The following is a 19,479-nucleotide window of genomic DNA, read 5'->3' on the forward strand; positions in this document are numbered from 1 at the left end:
AATATATGGGGGGGGGGCTTTTGTCCCGGGTGAAGCCACCACCCGGGACAAAAGGACCTTTTGTCCCGGGTCGTGGCTTCACCCGGGACAAAAGGGGTTTTTGGGCGGGCCGGGAAAATTCCCAGCCCGCGGCCCACCTTTAGTCCCGGGTGGATCTACCACCCGGGACAAAAGGGGCCCGTTTTCCCTCGTTCCCGCCTAATGTTATGTTTGTTTTTGTTTCTTTTTACTTCTCTTTTAAAATTGGCTTTCATTTGTTAATTCAGTTAATAAAATTATGATTCCAAAAATTATGGAACAAAATTTCTTATCTCTATATAAACTTGATACACGCAACAAAAATAATTAATTTTCATTCAAGTGATTGGGTCAATGAAATATCTAACTTTTTTGAAATCATATTTGTTATTTTGACCATGCAAAAATATATTAGGTGAATTTTTTTTCAAACTGTTGCTTTTCGACAGAAAGTGGATTCTATCACGATATTAACGTTTAAAAAGTGAATTTTAGATAAAATTAAGCAATTTCATGATATTAATGAGTAGTGTGTGAGTTTGAGAGATAGTGTGTGTTAGTGAGATTGTGTGTGTTAGTGAGAGAGTATAGTGTGTTAATGTAAATGTAATTTCATGAAATAAATAAAATTAGTTGAGTAATCCATTATTGAATGAAAATTATAATTGAGTCTAGTAATTAAGTGAAAAATATATAAAATAATATATATAACACATAAAGTATAATTGTACAGTACATACATAATAAAAGTATTCGAATTGCGATTATGTTTTTATACAATAATATAAAATGATTCAAGTACATGAAGGATTAGCGGTAACAGACTTTCTCTTCACAAATGTCCCTTGATTATGATCACGGCGCAAGTATGGAGCATCATCATTGGCTAGCAGGATGCATGGATCAGCATTTACTTGGAAAGGTGGAATGACAACAAAATTATTATATTCTTCTGAAAAGTCTGTCTTGTCCTCCACTCCAATGATGTTTCTCTTTCCTGATAGAACTATGTGTCGCTTAGGCTCATCCTTTTGCTTGTTTATCCCCTTCTTTGGCTTGCTGGACATGTCCTTAATGTAGAAAACCTGAGCGACATCCTGGGCTAGGACAAATGGCTCGTCTCTATACCCAAGATTATTGAGATCAACTATTGTCATCCCATACTCATCTTTTGTTACCCCTCCTCCAGATAGCTTAACCCATTGGCAACGAAATAAAGGCACCTTGAAATTGGGACCGTAATCCAGCTCCCATATCTCTTCAATGTAGCCGTAATATGTGTCTTTTTTTTATTATTGTCCGTGGCATCCATACGAACACCGCTGTTTTGGTTGGTACTCTTTTTATCTTGGGCTATCGTATAAAATGTGTTTCCATTTATCTCGTACCCTTGGTATGTTAAGATATTCCAAGATGGTCCCCTAGCCAATAAGAACAGTTATTCACTTATATCCATGTTATGCATTAGATGCTTCCGCAACCAGCTGCAGAAAGTGTTCATGTGCTCACGTGTAATCCATGCCTCAGACTTTTCCGGGAAATTGGAGAGCAGAATTTTCTTGTGTTCCTCGATATATGGGTCAACCAAGGATGATTGTTGAAGAACCGTATAATGCGCTTTCTTGAATGAGAAATCATCTGTGCAGACATAAGATTTCTTTCCTAATGTACCCTTTCCAGTTAGTCTCCCCTCATATCGCGATTCAGGGACTCCAATTGGTTTAAGGTCATCAATAAAGTCAACACAAAAGTCAATGACCTCCTCAGTTCCGTAGGCACTGGCGATGCTTCCTTCTGGACGAGCTCTATTACGAACACATTTCTTGAGTACCCCCATGAACCTTTCTAATGGGAACATGTTGTGTAGAAATACTGGTCCGAGAATATCAATCTCTTTGACAAGGTGCACTAGAAGATGTGTCATGATGTTGAAGAAAGATGGTGGAAATATCAGCTCAAAGCCAACAAGACATTGTACCACATCGTTTTGCAGCTTTATCAAATTCTCCGGGTCAATTATCTTCTGAGAAACTGCGTTGAGGAAGGCACATATCTTCACGATGGTTAACCGGACGTTATCAGGCAGAATCCCCCGCAGCACAACCGGAAGAAGTTCGGTCATAAGCACATGGCAGTCATGGGACTTGAGATTTGTAAATTTCTTCTCTGCCAAATTTAAGATTCCTTTTATATTGGATGAGTATCCAGATGGAACCTTTATACTGCTCAAGCAGTCAAACATGGTTTCTTTCTCTTCCTTGCTAAGAGTATAACTGGCAGGACTTAAGTATTGTCGTCCATTATCTCGCTGTTGTGGATGTAAGGCATCTCGTTCTTCCATACGTTGCAATTCTTGACGTGCTTCTACTGTATCTTTTGTCTTTCCGTACACTCCCAAGAATGCTATCAGGTTGACGCAAAATTCTTCGTGAGGTGCATGACATCAATTGCATGACGAACATCTAAGACTTCCCAATATGGTAGCTCCCAAAATATAGATTTCTTCTTCCACATGGGCGCCATTCCGTTTTCGTTCGGAACAGGTTGGCTACCAGATCCCTTTGCAAAAATAACTTCTAGATCTTTTACCATGTTGAAGACGTCTTTACCACTACGGTGCATCGGTTTTGTTCGGTGGTCCGCTTGGCCTTTGAAATGCTTGCCCTTCTTTCGTACTGCATGCCTGATGGGAAGAAACCGACGATGACCCATGTATACAACCTTCTTACAGTGAGTCAACCATATATTATCGGTATCATCTAAACAGTGTGTGCATGCTTTGTATCCCTTGTTCGAATGTCCTGACAAGTTACTAAGAGCAGGCCAGTCATTGATCGTTACGAACAGCAATGCTCGTAGGTTGAAGTTTTCCTGTTTGTATTCATCCCACATCCGTACACCTTCATCGCCCCAGAGCAATAAGAGTTCTTCGACCAATGGTCTTAGGTACACATCAATGTCATTTCCGGGCTGCTTTGGACCCGGGATAAGCACTGGCATCATGATGAACTTTCGTTTCATGCAGAGCCATGGTGGAAGATTGTACAGACAAAGAGTCACAGGCCAAGTGCTATGACCACTGCTCATCTCACCAAAAGGATTCATGCCATCCGTACTCAAACCGAACCTTATGTTTCTCGCATCCAAATCAAATTCAGGGTACGTTCTATCTATTTTTCTCCATTGCGACCCATCAACGGGGTGTCTCAACATCGAGTCTTTCTTGCGTTCCTCTTTGTGCCATCGCATCAACTTAGCATTATCTTTATTTCTAAACAGACGCTTCAAACATGGTATTATAGGCGAATACCACATGACCTTCGCAGGAACTCTCTTCCGGGGAGGCTCCCCCTCGACATCTCCAGGATCATCTTTTCTAATCTTGTAACGCAATGCACTGTATACGGGGCATGCATCCAAATTCTCGTACTCGCCTCGGTAGAGGATGCAGTCGTTGGGGCATGCATGTATCTTTTGCACTTCCAGTCCCAAAGGGCAAACAAGTTGTTTGGCTTCATACGTTGTGGCAGGCAATTCATTGTCCTTAGGAAGCATTTTTTTAACAAGTTTGAGTAATTCACCAAATCCCTTGTCGGATACACCATTTGTCGCCTTCCATTGCAGCAACTCCAAGGTGGTGCCAAGTTTCTTAAATCCATTTTGACAATCTGGGTACAACAACTTATGGTGGTCCTCTAACAACTTCTGGAACTTCAACCTCTCCGTTTCACTCTCACAGTCTGCCTACACATTGTGCAATGCCTGCCCCAGATCGTCGATGGGATCATTTTCTGCTACATCTACTTCGGGCTCTTCCATGGGAATATCGTCATCGAATGCACCGATTCCAGCATTCCCGGGAAAGTGGTCGTCAAAATCTTCTTCTTCATTGTCTTCCATGGTAATCCCCTATTCTCTGTGCTTCGTCCAACAAACATACTTCTTCATGAAACCATTTGCGAAAATGTGGCTGTGTAGGATTCTTGAAGATGAGTAATCCTTGTTATTGTTGCAATGAACACACGGGCAGCACATAAAACCATTCTGCTTGTTTGCCTCAGCCACAGACAAAAAATAATGCAGGCCATCAATGAATTCTTTCGAACGTCGGTCAGCATTGTACATCCATTGCCGGTCCATCTGCATTTTAAATAAATCGATTTGAATTCTTTACACGTATCGAATAAATAAAATATATCAAACCTAAATTAAACTAAATGTAACATAACATGAATGATTAAAAGATATGCAATATCCATCATACATCTTGATTAATTAAAAGGAGTACTTAATCCATTACAGAACTTAACAAAGGAGTACTATACATGAAACTTAAAAATTCGGTCAACAACACATAGGTTTTCAACCGTCCTTGCGGTGGAACGCAGAATGCTCTAACGGATTTCTTGCTGGCGCAGAAGAAGATAGCGGAGCTGAAACCTCTGAGTTTGGTGGTGACGAACCGTAACGCCGCAATAAATCCTCAAGATCAAACGGAGGTTCCTCGCCCCTTGCCATGCATTCTCTATATTCTTTTTCCAAATAACGGAGCGCTACCCTATGAAAAGCACTAGGTTTTTTGGACCGACGACCTACTCGAGTTGTGCCCTTCTCTCCAGAAGGACAACGATCACCCCCACCGGCGCCACTCTCTCCAACTGCTGAAGCCATATTTTACTGAAAAATACCTTTATTTTCCACAAAATTATAAATTCTTACCATTACAATGCAAAAATTATTTACTATTACAATTACAATGATCAGATTAATAACTCTTGCAAATAACAATGAAATCATATAAAAAAGACGAAATGTATCATTAATCCTCAAGAAATCTGTAATTAATTGAAAGAATTCTCTATAACTTCTAATTACTTTGACACCCTTCAGTTCCAGGAGTACACTCTTTTCAATATCCAGAAACCCTCTAGAAGAAAAAATAAACCTTTATTTCTGAAAATGTATATGTCAGTAACCTCAACCCTGCGGTGATGACACTGCCTTTCGGGGGGACACGGTGCGGTACAAGGATGTCACCAATCGGCCAGTCGCAGCACCAACATTTACGATTAATAGGCACAACACGTGGCACAGTCAGCATGCTTGTTGATATGCTCTCAGTACAACAACGGCCATGCTGACTGCGTCAAATGCTGTCTTCTTATCAATCGGAAGTGCTGGTGATGCGACCAACCGATTCGCGACGTGCTTATAGCGCATCGTGTATTCCCGAAAGGTAGTGCCATCACCGTTGGATGGAGATTAACGACATATACTTGTTTCGAAATAAAGATTTTTTAGCTTCTAGATGGTTTCAATGTGAGCCTGAATAAATACATCACTAGAGTGTCAAAATAATCCATTCATAATACAAAAAATTCTAATATACTCATTTCATTAATTCATTCATGAATACAAAAATCAACTATCCACAATATGGTCATGTATACAAGTACATCACATGAAGTGTCTACACTCATTCTAAAAATTTCTACTATCCACATACTCATCTAAATCTAAAAGAAAATCACACCTACATATGCAATCTAGCTAAATGTCCAAGAAATGAGCTAGCTACACATTTTCTCTATTTCTAAAGCATGAAATGAGCTATATATGCCAAGGAAGAAGAGAAAAACAAGCCCCAAACCTTTAGCGCCGATGGATGGACGGGGAATCAAAGATCTTCACAAATGTGGTGAAGAAATGAGCAAGAACTCCTCTCTCCCGAGCCGAGAACAGCAAGAAACAAGTGAGCTGAATGGCTCGGGCGGGGGAGAGGGAAGGGGATAAGGGGGCCAAGGCCTTTTGTCCCGGTTGGAGACACCAACCGGGACAAAAGGGGGGCCTTTTGTCCCGGTTGGTGTCTCCGACCGGGATAAAAGGGTACGCGGGCATTTTGTCCCGGTTGGATCCACTAACCGGGACAAAAGGACCCCCCTTTTGTCCCGGTTGGTGTCTCCAACCGGGACAAAAGGCCCCTGTCCCCCGCTGGCCCGGCTAGCCGTTGGACCCGGGACAAAAGCCACCTATTGTCCCGGGCCCAAAGGTTGTCGGGACAAATGGTCTGGAACAAAGGCCTATTCTGTAGTAGTGTTTCTTCTCTAAATCGCCCTAACACCCTAAGTTTCAGTTTTTACAATAGTTTAAATTTTAGGAGCCAACTAGGCGGCGGGGCCTCTCTGGATTAGGATTCCGCGAGAGAATTGTTCGCCTAAACAACCGTTTAGCCCGTTTACACACTGTTTAAACGCTTCACAGTGGTACACCATTTCCGTTTAATCAGTTATTTTAACTGTTTAAACGGCGGTTTTGCTCATTTAAACAGCTGTTTTACCCGAATAATGGGCTAAACGGTAGGTGATCGGCTGTTTACCGTTTAGCATTTAGGATAACACCGAGAGCGCCCCCCATTCCTCATCTTATCCCAACTGTGTCCCCTACCCTGCCTCTTTCTCTTTTGTCTTCCACCTCCGTTCCGCCTCCCTCCGGCCCACCGCCGATGACCACCCCTCCGGCGTTTACTTTTTTTTTTCCTTTATGGCATTCCTCATCTCCTTCCTTCCTCGGATTACCAAATCGAGAGGGGTTGCGATAAGGCTAAACTGAGAGCCCTCTCGGTTTAGCTTTTCTGTAAATTTTATTTAGAATTATTGGCTCTCGTGCTTTTTAATTAAGGCTTAGGTGAATTTGTTCTCTCGAAACTTTCCAAATTTACTTGGGATTAGTTCATTCCCTTTGATCTATAATTCTTTTCCTAGCAGAAGAAAACATTTTCTCTTCTTTTCCTAGCATGGGATGGTGCCGCGGGGTTCCTACCTTCATATGATGGTATAAGCCCAAGATATATCACTATTCAGTTCCTCCAGTTCAAAGAAACATGTTGGTCAATGCCCTACTGGCATCTTTACCAGGTCAATAGAACACCGATGGTATGTTTAATTTAACCATAATATATGCATGATAAATTACTCCTAATGCTGAAGACATATTTGGTAGATCCATGGTAGTTACAACTTATTTAAAGGCCAAGTCTGCAGGAGAAAATAAAGGCATTGTTTAAACTAAAAACAATTTACTGAGCTACAATTTAAAGGAAATGAAAATTAAATGCAGCTATGCAAGGAAATGACTTGGTTAGACATCAATGAGCTTTAAAACTGAGCTACTTATCACTACAATTTAATGTTTAGATCACAAAAACAATGTCTGTGAAGAAACAGAGCACTTAGCTCCCAGTGGACCTAGTTCCGAGCAGGAAACAAAATGGGCCATGGAGACCACCTGAACGGCTGCCCCGCGGACTTGCTGTGCCATAAACGTGGTCAGTATAGTTGAAATTGTACAGTGTGATGATCGAGAGGCTTCTTCTCCACGCCGCAGGGCACTGCCTGAGATGATCGATTCATGTGCGGCAGTCCGAGCAGTGGAAAATGGGAACTGGATACAGCAGTTAGCACCCGACACCATTAACTGTAGCTGCTCGTGGGCAGATCATCAGGTTCCCATTTGGTGGACTTGATCATCGCATAAACTACCGGATAAAATGAGTTTCATTACTAGTACAGGAACCATTCCTACTGCGATTGGCAAGCCATTTTTGTGGCGGAAACCGAACAACCAGTAGCTCAGAAGAAATCCTTTATTGTTTCTGCCAATTCATTATGGGCTAGGCCTAGCTGCAGGCCTTAGCTTGTTTTGTTTTTAACAAGCAAAGATCTAGGACCAAATTAATCTTTGGTATACACATAATCTGCAAAGTGAATGTGCTCTTCACGCCGGCCACCTAAACATGTACAGGAGCAATCGGAAGTACATATCAATACCTAACATGGTTTTGATTGATTGACGCATTAATTTGACCTACCTTTTGTTGTCAATATAATATCTTAGATATTATTGATAGCTAAAGTTTTAAAAAAAACATATGACTTAAGACAAACCTAGATGGCAGAGTCATTTGGGCTGCTTAATTATTACGACAAGCTTAGTGATCTGTGACAAAATTTAATTATCATGGATCAACAAATTTTTTGTAATATATTTATAATTAGATGAAGTGTGTATTCACCGGCCCATGGCAGAATCATCTTGGGCTGCTTAATTATTACGAAGTGGGAATTGAACTGGCCAGTTTTGAAGCAATAAGTGCCACATCCACAAAAGCTTATAAAATTTCTCTCATGTACTTACAGCACTAAAATTAAAGTGCTAGGCCACCACTGCAACCTCCATATATATGTCTTCATGTATATATGGCACTGGTGCACAAAGGCAAATGGTTCATGTGCAGTTTCAACACTCGCATGCCATTTAAATTAGTAGATATATTGGAACAAAATAAGAACAGTCGTATAACAAGGAAGTGTGGGACCGAAGCCGGCGACCAGAGGGGGGGTGAATGGGAGCCGATCAAAATTTATTTCGAAATTCGAATCGTCGGCCTATGTCCCAAAATCACCCAAACCCTCAAGCGTTTTGACCAAAGTTTGGAGTAGCTATTGAAAAGCTAAACTAACACAAAAGGCCTCGAACGAGCGAGCGAAACCACGAAGCAAATCGGAAGCGAATTGGGAAAACTGCAGAACTGATCTGCCTGGACCGGTCTGACCGGTGCGCTGGACCGGTCTAACCGGTCGTGCCTACCGGTCTGACCGGTAGCACCCAGAAAACCCCCGAGAAATTTGATTCAAACATTGAATCCCGAGCAAACGACCACGAAAACCGATGAAACTTGGGGGATTGCTTCGCCCCTACCCCGTGAACATATCCCCAAAAGATCTCGTCCTAAAGATCAACGAATCGTGAGAATTATGGGGGAGATCAAAAGGGATTGGGGTTTTCTCAAACACTCAAGAACTCGAATTCGAACACGCGAGTGATTCCAGAGGGTTTAGGTCAGAGTTGGGGGCACGGGAATCACAGCAAAGAACTCGAGACTTCCTCTCAATCAAGTGTGCCAAAAACGAAATCGAAAATCCATTGCACAAGGCACAAAACCAGGGGATTGAACCAAATCAAAAGCCCAGAGGGCACGAGGAGGATAGGGCCTCCTTTCCCAATCAAATCCCATACAAGGTTTCAACAATCCATGGACAAAATCAACTCAAACGAGAGGAACAGAGGGAGGGAGACGCAGGGGCGGCGGCCTGGAGAAACAGAGAGTCCACGAACAGATTACAAAAGCTGCCATTAACCTAACACAAGTGAAGGGGTATTTATACCCGCGGGACCGGTCAGACCGGTACGCTGGACCGGTCAGACCGGTTGGTTAGACCCGTCAGACCGGTGCCAGGGACCGGTCAGACCGGTTGGCCTGCAGCACCCCCTGTACACGATCTCATCCGACGGCCGAGGTTCTTTCTTCGGAACGAAGTCTTCTCCACGATGCCGCCATCTTGATGAAGATCCAGTCCGCGGTTTTGGAGGGTCCGCGAAACCCGGGTAGGTGGCCGGTTTTGAGAAAACCGCCAAAACCTCACGCGCGGGAAGATTCCCGCCTCCACGCCGTGGCCCTAGACGCCGTTCCCGCCTCGGTTTCCTGACGGCCCTAGACGCCGCCCGACGCCCGTCACCTCCTCGCCCGCAGCGAGGGCCTAGACGCCGTCGACGCCCGTCGCCTCCGTCAGTCCCGAGACCGACACCAGTGCCTCCACGACTTGGCGTCTTCGACCGCCGTCCGCCTCCTTGGTTTTGTAGCGTAAACCAAGAAACCCGCCTTCCGTCGCCGCTTGCGCCCTCGATCCAGGAGTGGACGCCACAGCTGCCGCCCGGTCCGAGCTCCGGTCCCGGCTGCCCTTCACCGCCGTCCACCGCACGGTCCATCGGCCACAGCACCTCCACGGCAGCTCCCCGTCGACACTCGACGCCTGTGAACCTGCAATCCAAAGACCAAGCGCACGATCACACCGCACGGTTGACAATTCACTCATCACAAGCAGGATAGAGTACTCTCGTTCCTCAATCTCCCCCTTGATGAGTGCATTGTCAACACACCACCTGAAAGCAGAGAAGTGATAAAAAGAGAAGCAAAAAGTGGAGAACTCAAGCAAGTGACAAAAAGCTTAGAACGGCAAGAACAGTCACTTACTCAAGCACAGATCGATCCCCTAAGACAAGGGCAACGGCTCGACGCAATCAATCAAAAGCCAAAACATGACTCCTCAAAGACAGAGGTAACGCTCGACGCAGTCATGCAAGAAGCAGAGGGAAAACGAGGAAAACCCGGAGCCAAGAACAAAGCAGAAACTCCTCAAGCAAAGTTTTTCCCTCTCACAAGTGCAACTCTCCCAAAATGATGCACTCTCAAAGCCCTGTGCACAACAAGTTTTTCAAAAATCAAACAAGTCTCCCCCTTGTTCGATCACTTCTCCCAAAATTCTCCCCCTTGTTGGCACATGCACACATCAAGGCTAAAAAGACCTAAAGCTCCCCCTGAAGCTGAGACTCCCCCTGAACAGATGCTATGCAATGAATGCAATGCAGGAGGTGTAAGTGAAAGCATTCAGGGATACAAAGATATGAGCAACATCTAGTCTCAAGCACGTGTGCATCCATAAACCAGACCTGCATCTAGCTCAACAGGGTATATCATATCAGTCTAGAGCTAGGCAAGTTCAGTTTATGAGAAATAAATGCATCACCCATGATCTAGCACTAACAAGTAGGGAATGAAAAGCAGTGCTACTCATACTCATACAGGTGAACCAAATCAGCCAAAACAAGTTGCCAACATTCCTTTTTCAATCAAATTTATCTCAATCAATTCTTAATGCCAGGGGTTAAAAGCTTGTCATGCTTTACTTAGCAACGAGGCCAAGCCTATGCCAAAAGACAATCAGAAGCTTAAAGCACTCGTTTCAGTCATGCACAGCCTTGCCCGGGTTCTCACAAGTGCAAAGTGAGCCGTCCCGAAAGCTCGATCAGTGCGACAAGCAATCCCACCTGGATCTTTTCAATCCATTTCAAGAACAGTTCAAGCAATTTTAACAGATTTAGATCATTTCAAGTATGAATTGCTGAACGAAAAGCCACACTAGCATGAATAAGATAGCAAAACATATCAACACGCCCTAACATGCTAGTAGCCAAGACAGGGTGATCATGTTTTCAGATTTTTAAATCAAAATAGCTTAACTCAGATGATGTCATATACACAATGGAGCAAGCTATACATGATCAAGTTTATCAACTCACACTAGCAGGCACTAGAAGATCATAGCAATGTATTCAAGAATGCTAGTGCAAGTGAGACAATGCAAAATGCAAACATGTACAATGCATATGCACAATGCAACTACGAAGCTAAAACTAAGAGAAAGACAAAGACAAGCCAAAAGCTAAGCAAATGAAGCACTCAGCAAATACATAGGCTCAAAGACACACAGGACTAGACCAAATGGATCCAACTGAGTACCATGGAAAAGGCAACAATCAGAAAACCACAAGTCCATCCTGAGAGGAAAACGTACAAGCCGAACACTCACATACCTCGATGAAGATCCCGCTGGACCTAGAGCATAGCAAGCTCGAGGTCACCTCCCCTGCGTCCTCAGCGGGTTCACCTTCTGCTCGAACATGTTCTTGTAGAGGTGAACGATCGAAGTGGAAGTAGTGGTACTGGATCATCCTCCTGAGCTGAGGTAGTCGAAGCAGAAGGGGCCGGAGCCTGCAGCTGGCGCAGTAACTCCGGATCATCATCGGCACCTGAGGTAGAGCTCCCCCTCAACAAGTGATACCTAGCACAAGAGAAGCTAGGACACAAGAAAATAGCAAACTCCAAAAATCCAGAGCAAAACTCAAGCAAACGATTAGGTGTTAGTCAAGCTACATGCAAGGGTATACCAAAAGACACTCTAGAACATATCAAGACAAAAGATATCCCTAGAATAATCTAAAGGTACTCAACAAGATGAACCAAGGCAGCAAGACTATATGAAGAAGATACTTGAGCTAGCAACCAGACCTAAGGAGCAAAAGCTACACAAGCATGATGGGACTGGATAAAGCACACACCTTGAGCTAGCAAGAGTCAAGACAAGATGAAAACCGCAAAAACTAGCATACAGAGTGGCTAGTCCACCATAGCACAAGTACAGACCTAGCAAGCAGAGCAAGTATGAGATAAAGAGTCTACAACAAGTCAAAAGCAGAAAGTGTACAAAGAACTCAAAGAGCAAACTCAAATGTACATAGGATACAACAGCCACCATGGACTATCCATCAGCCTTGGAGAACCATCAAGTCTTGATCAAACCTGCATAAGACCAAGATCCATGGAGCACTTGTTCTCCAGGCTTCCAACCTGCATCACCATCGAGACAAAGGAGGAGCAAACGTCTCGACACTAGGGTTAGCAAAGTGAGAGGCAAACCAGTGACGAGCCATCTGCTCTACAGAAGGGTAAGCAAAGTCAGGCAAAGCGTATCCCCTGTCCCGTCTACCGCGAGGCTGACGAACACCACCGCGAGGAAAGCATGGAGCCTCAAAACCTCCTCCAAAGCCTCGGTCCCGTGGTCCATAGCCGTACTGAAAACGACCAGGAGCACGGCCGGCAAAGTGACCACTCGCTGGAGCACGGTAACCACCACCGTCTCCCTGACCTCCACCTACACGGCGCACCCTATCATCTCGCCTATCACCACGCCGAGAAGGACCATGCACCCGAGCAGAGTACATGTCCGCGTTCCGTCTCTCCTGCTCTCTCCTCACAGCCCGGTTCCTCCTGAAGCAAAACTCCTCCAGGTGACCTTCTCTGTCACAGAACTCGCAGTGGTACCTCACCTCACGCTTGGGAGGTGGAGGCCTAGCCTGCGGACGGGGAGGAGCGGCCCTCTTCTTCTGGGCAACCTGGGCTGTGGCAGCAGGGAGCGTGTCGAGGGGGTTCCTCAGCACATTGGGCTTTGGAACCCAAACCTTCTTCTGCGGAGGTGCTTTTGGTGGTTCTTTAAGCACACCATCCGCGGGGTCAACAAGCGAAGGCTGCGTGCTCGTACTAGCAGTGTTTCCAGCAGCCTTGCCAATCTTACCATACAACCTGTCAAAGTCTGACTTTGTGTATGTGTAACCAACCCCAAACCCATCACCACGCTTGAACTGCTTAATCATCATGCCCAACTGCGGCTCACTAGCAGAAACCCAACTAAGAATCGCCCTAAGATAGGTATTCTCATTCTCCAGGTTGGCTTTCTCTACCGCAAGATTATCCAAATCAGAGATCAAACCAGGGCAAACAGAGCAGTCAATAGGTGGGCTAGACTCTATGACCTTAGTCTTTCCAAAAGACTTGATCAAGGTGTTCTTCTCCTCTAGCTCCAACCTAAGCGTGGGACAAAGCTTACAAGCTCCAAGCAAAACTGGCCTAGACTTCATCTCCTCTAGCTCGCACACAACAGTAGCAAACTTAGACTGCAACAAAGCTAGATCAGACTTAAAGATAGGACACTCCTCGCATTCAAGCACATAGCAAACAATAGGAGCATCCTTAACCAATTCTAGTTCATGCTTGGCCTTAGCGAGCTCATGAGACACGTCAGCAAGCGAAATCTTAGCAACATCTAAGTTCGCGACGTTCTCATCATGCTTGGCATGGAGAGCAACAAGATCGTTCATGTGAGATATGCAGCCAGCGCACTCATCCTCACTAGACTTCTCCCTAGCACAATCCAGCTCAGCCCTAAGCTTTCTACGCTCTCTAGCTGCTTTCTTAAGCAGCCTCATCTGGTTGTCGAGAGCGGCGTACAACTCCATAACCTCTGTATCAAGCAGGCCAATCGTGGAGTTTACCTCTGAATCGCTCTCGGATCCAGGAGAAGAGCCGGAGTGCGTCGGTGTAGCGTGTCCACCCGAAGATGCACGAGCACCATTGGCTTCGCCCGCCATGGTGCAGAAGCTCTTGCGCCGACCGGCCGCCAAGCAAAGGCCGATGAAGCCGGTGGCTTCCTTGTCCTGCTTCTTCTTCTTCTTGTCGTCGTCATCGGAGGTCGGTGAAGAAGAGCGGTCGGTGTCGGAGCTCTTGTCGAGGTCGCTGAGCTGCGCCAGGAAGGCCTTCTCCCGCTTCTTGGCCTTGTACTGGAAGCGCTTCTTGAGCGACTCCTTGTCGAAGCGTCCTCCCCGGTCACGACTGCGGTGCTTGTGGCGCCGACGCTCCTTGTTGGAGCCTCCCTCGTCGCGGTCGCGGTGGCGGTAGTAGTCGAAAGAGTTGTTCTGGCCACCGCCGGACTTCTTGGGGCAATCGGCGACGAAGTGGTTCAGATCGCCGCAGTTGAAGCACCTGGGGTTCTTCTTCCTCTGCCTGTTGTGGTAGACGCGTTGGAACTTGCTGATGAGGAGGCACAAGTCGTCGTCGCCCAGCATCTCCAGCTGCTCATCTGAAACAGAAGGCAAAGAGGCAAGAGAAAAGCCAAGAGCAGAGTTAGCGTTAGAGCTCGATCCACCTGGGCCAGTCACAAGAGCGACGCTCTTGGAAGGAGGGGCACCATTGAGCTTGGCTCGTGTCTGGTTATCCACCTCCGTGGCCTTGAGCTTGCTGAAAAGCTCGTTCACGGTCAGAGTCTCATAGCCTGTAGACTCAATGATCATGTTCACCTTGAGATCCCACACAGAGCGGTCAAGTGCGTAAAGCAACTTGAGAGCCTTCTCGTGCTCTGTGTACTCAAGGGCACCAGCAGATCTGTTCGCATTGACCTTGTTCACAATCGACTGAAAACGACTGAACATCAGGTCAATGCTCTCACCCGGCTCCTGTGTGAAGTTCTCGTACTCACGCCGGTGAGTCTCGAACAGTCTGGCCTTCACCTGAGGTGTACCCTCGTGGTAGTTCTCAAGACACGTCCAAATCTTGTGGGCTTCCTGAAAACCCTGGACGCGTGAGAACTCCGCACGAGAAATGCCAGCGAACAAGGCATTGACGGCCTTGGCGTTAGCCTCATGCTGGGTCACCTGAAGAGGCGTGGTCCGAACAGCCAGCACCTCGTAGAGCTGGTTCGTGGTAATCTCCCAGACATCGGCTCCCATGCTCTGCAGGAAGGCTCTCATGCGAACCTTCCAGTAGGCATAGTCCTCGCCGGAATACACCGGGATCTTACCAAGACTCGCCATGGTCGCCGAGTGGTTTTCGAGCCGGTTCAGGTACTGAAAACCTCAACCAAGCTCTGATACCAATTGTGGGACCGAAGCCGGCGACCATAGGGGGGGTGAATGGGAGCCGATCAAAATTTCTTTCGAAATTCGAATCGTCGGCCTATGTCCCAAAATCACCCAAACCCTCAAGCGTTCTGACCAAAGTTTGGAGTAGCTATTGAAAAGCTAAACCAACACAAAAGGCCTTGAACGAGCGAGCGAAACCACGAAGCAAATCAGAAGCGAATCGGGAAAACTGCAGAAATGATCTGCCTGGACCGGTCTGACCGGTGCGATGGACCGGTTTGACCGGTGCGCTGGACCAGTCTAACCGGTCGTGCCTACCGGTCTGACCGGTAGCACCCAGAAAACCCCCGAGAAATTTGATTCAAACATTGAATCCCGAGCAAACGACCACGAAAACTGATGAAACTTGGGGGATTGCTTCGCCCCTACCCCGTGAACATATCCCCAAAAGATCTTGTCCTAAAGATCATTATATCGTGAGAATTATGGGGGAGATCAAAAGAGATTGGGGTTTTCTCAAACACTCAAGAACTCGAATTCGAACACGCGAGTGATTCCAGAGGGTTTAGGTCAGAGTTGGGGGCACGGGAATCACAGCAAAGAACTCGAGACTTCCTCTCAATCAAGTGTGCCAAAAACAAAATCGAAAATCCATTGCACAAGGCACAAAACCAGGGGATTGAACCAAATCAAAAGCCCAGAGGGCACGAGGAGGATAGGGCCTCCTTTCCCAATCAAATCCCTTACAAGGTTTCAACAATCCATGGACAAAATCAACTCAAACGAGAGGAACAGAGGGAGGGAGACGCAGGGGCGGCGGCCTGGAGAAACAGAGAGTCCACGAACAGATTACAAAAGCCGCCATTAACCTAACACAAGTGAAGGGGTATTTATACCCGCGGGACCGGTCAGACCGGTATGCTGGACCGGTCAGACCGGTTGGTTAGACCGGTCAGACCGGTGCCAGGGACCGGTCAGACCGGTTGGCCTGCAGCACCCCCTGTACACGATCTCATCCGACGGCCGAGGTTCTTTCTTCGGAACGAAGTCTTCTCCACGATGCCGCCGTCTTGATGAAGATCCAGTCCGCGGTTTTGGAGGGTCCGCGAAACCCGGGTAGGTGGCCGGTTTTTAGAAAACCGCCAAAACCTCACGCGCGGGAAGATTCCCGCCTCCACGCCGTGGCCCTAGACACCGTTCTCGCCTCGGCTTCCTGACGGCCCTAGACGCCGCCCGACGCCCGTCACCTCCTCCCCCGGCTGCCCTTCACCGCTGTCCACCGCACGGTCCATCGGCCACAGCACCTCCACGGCAGCTCCCCGTCGACACTCGACGCCCGTGAACCTGCAATCCAAAGACCAAGCGCATGATCACACCGTACGGTTGACAATTCACTCATCACAAGCAGGATAGAGTACTCTCGTTCCTCAGGAAGAGAGCATGAGATGGGAAAGACTAAATATATAATAGCTTTTCTATTTGCGTGTTAATAAGAAATCGCAGAAGGACCTAGCCTAGTGGTTAGAGCACCTGAGCACCTTTTAGCAGGCTTGGTTCAACTCCCTGGGAGTGAATTAAACGAGTTTGAAATAGAAAATTAAAAAAGGTTGGAGCTTCGTTCCCCTGCTGACTGCGGTAAAAAAAAAGGAATAGGAGGCATCGAGGAAGACATTGTTGCTTTCTGTATAGCTTTAAGACCGGCTTGAGGGTGCATGCCATACATTTGCAGCATGAAATCACTCTAATCGCTAGTGAGATTGTCATCTACAGCACTTGGCAAGCACTTGCTGAGAAAGAGTAAAACGCTGGAAAAAGCTTTGCACATCAGGACCTCTACTATATCTTTGTCTCTGCATGAGCTCTTCACCAGTGCGAGAATACTAGTTAGGCAGCAAAGCCTCTAAATATGAAAAGCTTGTATGTTTGAGCAGAGAATAGATATTCCCCCGGCTCTTCGAGATAAACAAGACGGAAGTGGGATTTTCGGTATGCGATGTCACTACTACAGAAAGGGGCTGTGATCCTTTACATTTGTCCTGGCAAGTATTGAACCCGGGACCAAAGAGCCCTTTAGTCCCGGTTCCAAAGGCTAGGGGACAAAAGGGCTCTTTAGTCCCGGTTGGAGCCACCAACCCGGACTAAAAGTCTATCTTTAGTCCCGGTCGGTGGTTCCAACCTAGACCAAAGGGCCCAACCCATTAGTTCCGGTTGGTGGCTCCAACCCGGACTAAAGGACCCTTTGGTCTCGGTTGGTACCACCAACCCGGACTAAAGGGTTCTCTATGGGTTAATTTAAAAGGAAGTGATCCCATATAGAATCACATGCACTGCGTAGGTGGGGTGGTAAGGAAGCTGTATATAAGACAAGAGGCCTTGGGTTCAAAACTTGGGTAGACAAGAGGCCTTGGGTTCAAAACTTGGGTGGCGCAATATTTTTTACCATCTCTTGGGTTCAAAACTTGGGTGGCGCAATATTTTTTTACCATCACGGACACCCCTTTAGTGCCGGTTAGCCGGTTGCTACAACCGGGACTAAATGGGGTTGGCAACCGGGACAAAAGAAGGTTTATGTAGTAGTGTGTCCTCAAATTAACGGTAAACCCCAATACATGTGCTTGCCGAATTAACTCTAAACACAAATTGAATATTTGGAAGTGAACTTTATTGCGATCTCAAGATAGTGCTTATTCCTTTCCCTCAAAAAAGGTAGTGTTTATTCCTCACACGATTATTGCATCTTAATCAATGGGCACCTCTCCTGCCTTCACTCGCTCCAGTTTCTTTGTGAACAATGCTCAATGGTGGTGGTTTGTAACTTTGTGCGTTATTTACCTGTTTTGCTCAGTTAAATCTTGTTTTTTTCTTTGCTTTCACTTTGCTTCTAGATATAGTTTAATTTGCTCAGTTAACTATGGAGGTAATTTTCCTTCAACCAAAGATTCACATTCACCCCCTTTTTTGGCATCCAGGTTGAACTTACAGGATGTAGAAGTAGTTGTGGTGCTGGAATCATGCCTTGTAAATATGTTTGCTTGAATACGCCCCGGAGTTATAATTGAGGCTTTAGTTCGAAGACGATGCAAATTTACAACTGCTGGTAGCCTGTCACATTGTTGAGGCATGTGATGTGTGTACCATTATTCTTGTTCACCTTTTGCTCCTCGCATAAAGGCAGTCAGCGTTTTTCTGTTACTACTATGCGACAGCCGACAGGGATAAAGGACCCCTGTCTTCTCTTTGGAAGAAGCCATCCTGTGTTCTCCCTGAAGCAGCCCAACACATTTCTTGGGCAGCATGTAGTAGGTTGAAAACGAGATGAAGAGGTCGGGGAAAAGCACGAAGTTTAAGAACAGGAGGCATCTGGATTCAAATAATTTCTGCAGTGTGCAAATGGATTCCACGAACGACCAAAACGAGTTTCACCTCCGAGGGTTGATCGTATAGTTGCGCACAAGTTATATAGTGAATTTAAATAGGCTCCAATTTTGTTGTCACTGCGACCCAAATAATGAACTCCAAAAAACGAATCTGATGCCCCTCACATCTGCATCCGGCTTTGCTGTGTGCAGTGGTAGAGGCCGAAAACATTTCCTTTCCTAAAAAACAGCACCTCTATCCAGCTCCAGCTCCAGCTCCATGGGCTCATTCCCTCAGAATGAAAATTGGGTTGCTCCCCATTCATGCTCAATAATGGCCCCATCCAATAACGCTGATATCAGAGAACTCTAATGACTTGAATAGTCCTCTGACAATAATTCTGGTCCATTTGCCTTTCCTTTATTTATAATGCAGAACTGATCAAAGCCTTGTTTGGGACGGCATACCAGAAAAGCGCGGTGCGCATAAGCGTTAAGCGGCCGGGAGCTCGCTTCTCGCGATTTTGAGGCTGCACGTTGTAACTCCCGCTTATTCCGTGGCAGTTTGGCGGGATTAACTTGCTTCTTTCGCTCAAAATCGAAGCCAACGCTGAAACAAACAGGCCCCAAGTCTTGCGTTGCATGTCGATTTGTTAGACTCGTTGATAATAATAGGTTCCTGAATGATGCCATCCATCTCTCTTCTACCTCTACACGTTAGTAATGAATGATGTTAATCAGTGCTGCTCAGTTACTATGTTTGGATCCTCTCAATTTCAAACATCAATAATGGATTTCTCTCTGATACGTCAGAGTGTCTATTCATGTACATGTTGTCCTTTTTATTTGCAACAATGATGGAAGAACCGCTATATTTTTTTTATAAAAATAGTTGAATTTGGAAGAATGTCACGGTTTTTCTTGTGCTGGAATGTGGAAGATCAATATTTTTGTTTTG

The sequence above is a fragment of the Panicum virgatum genome, chromosome 7K (assembly GCF_016808335.1).
Source record: "Panicum virgatum strain AP13 chromosome 7K, P.virgatum_v5, whole genome shotgun sequence".
Taxonomy (NCBI): Eukaryota; Viridiplantae; Streptophyta; class Magnoliopsida; order Poales; family Poaceae; genus Panicum; species Panicum virgatum.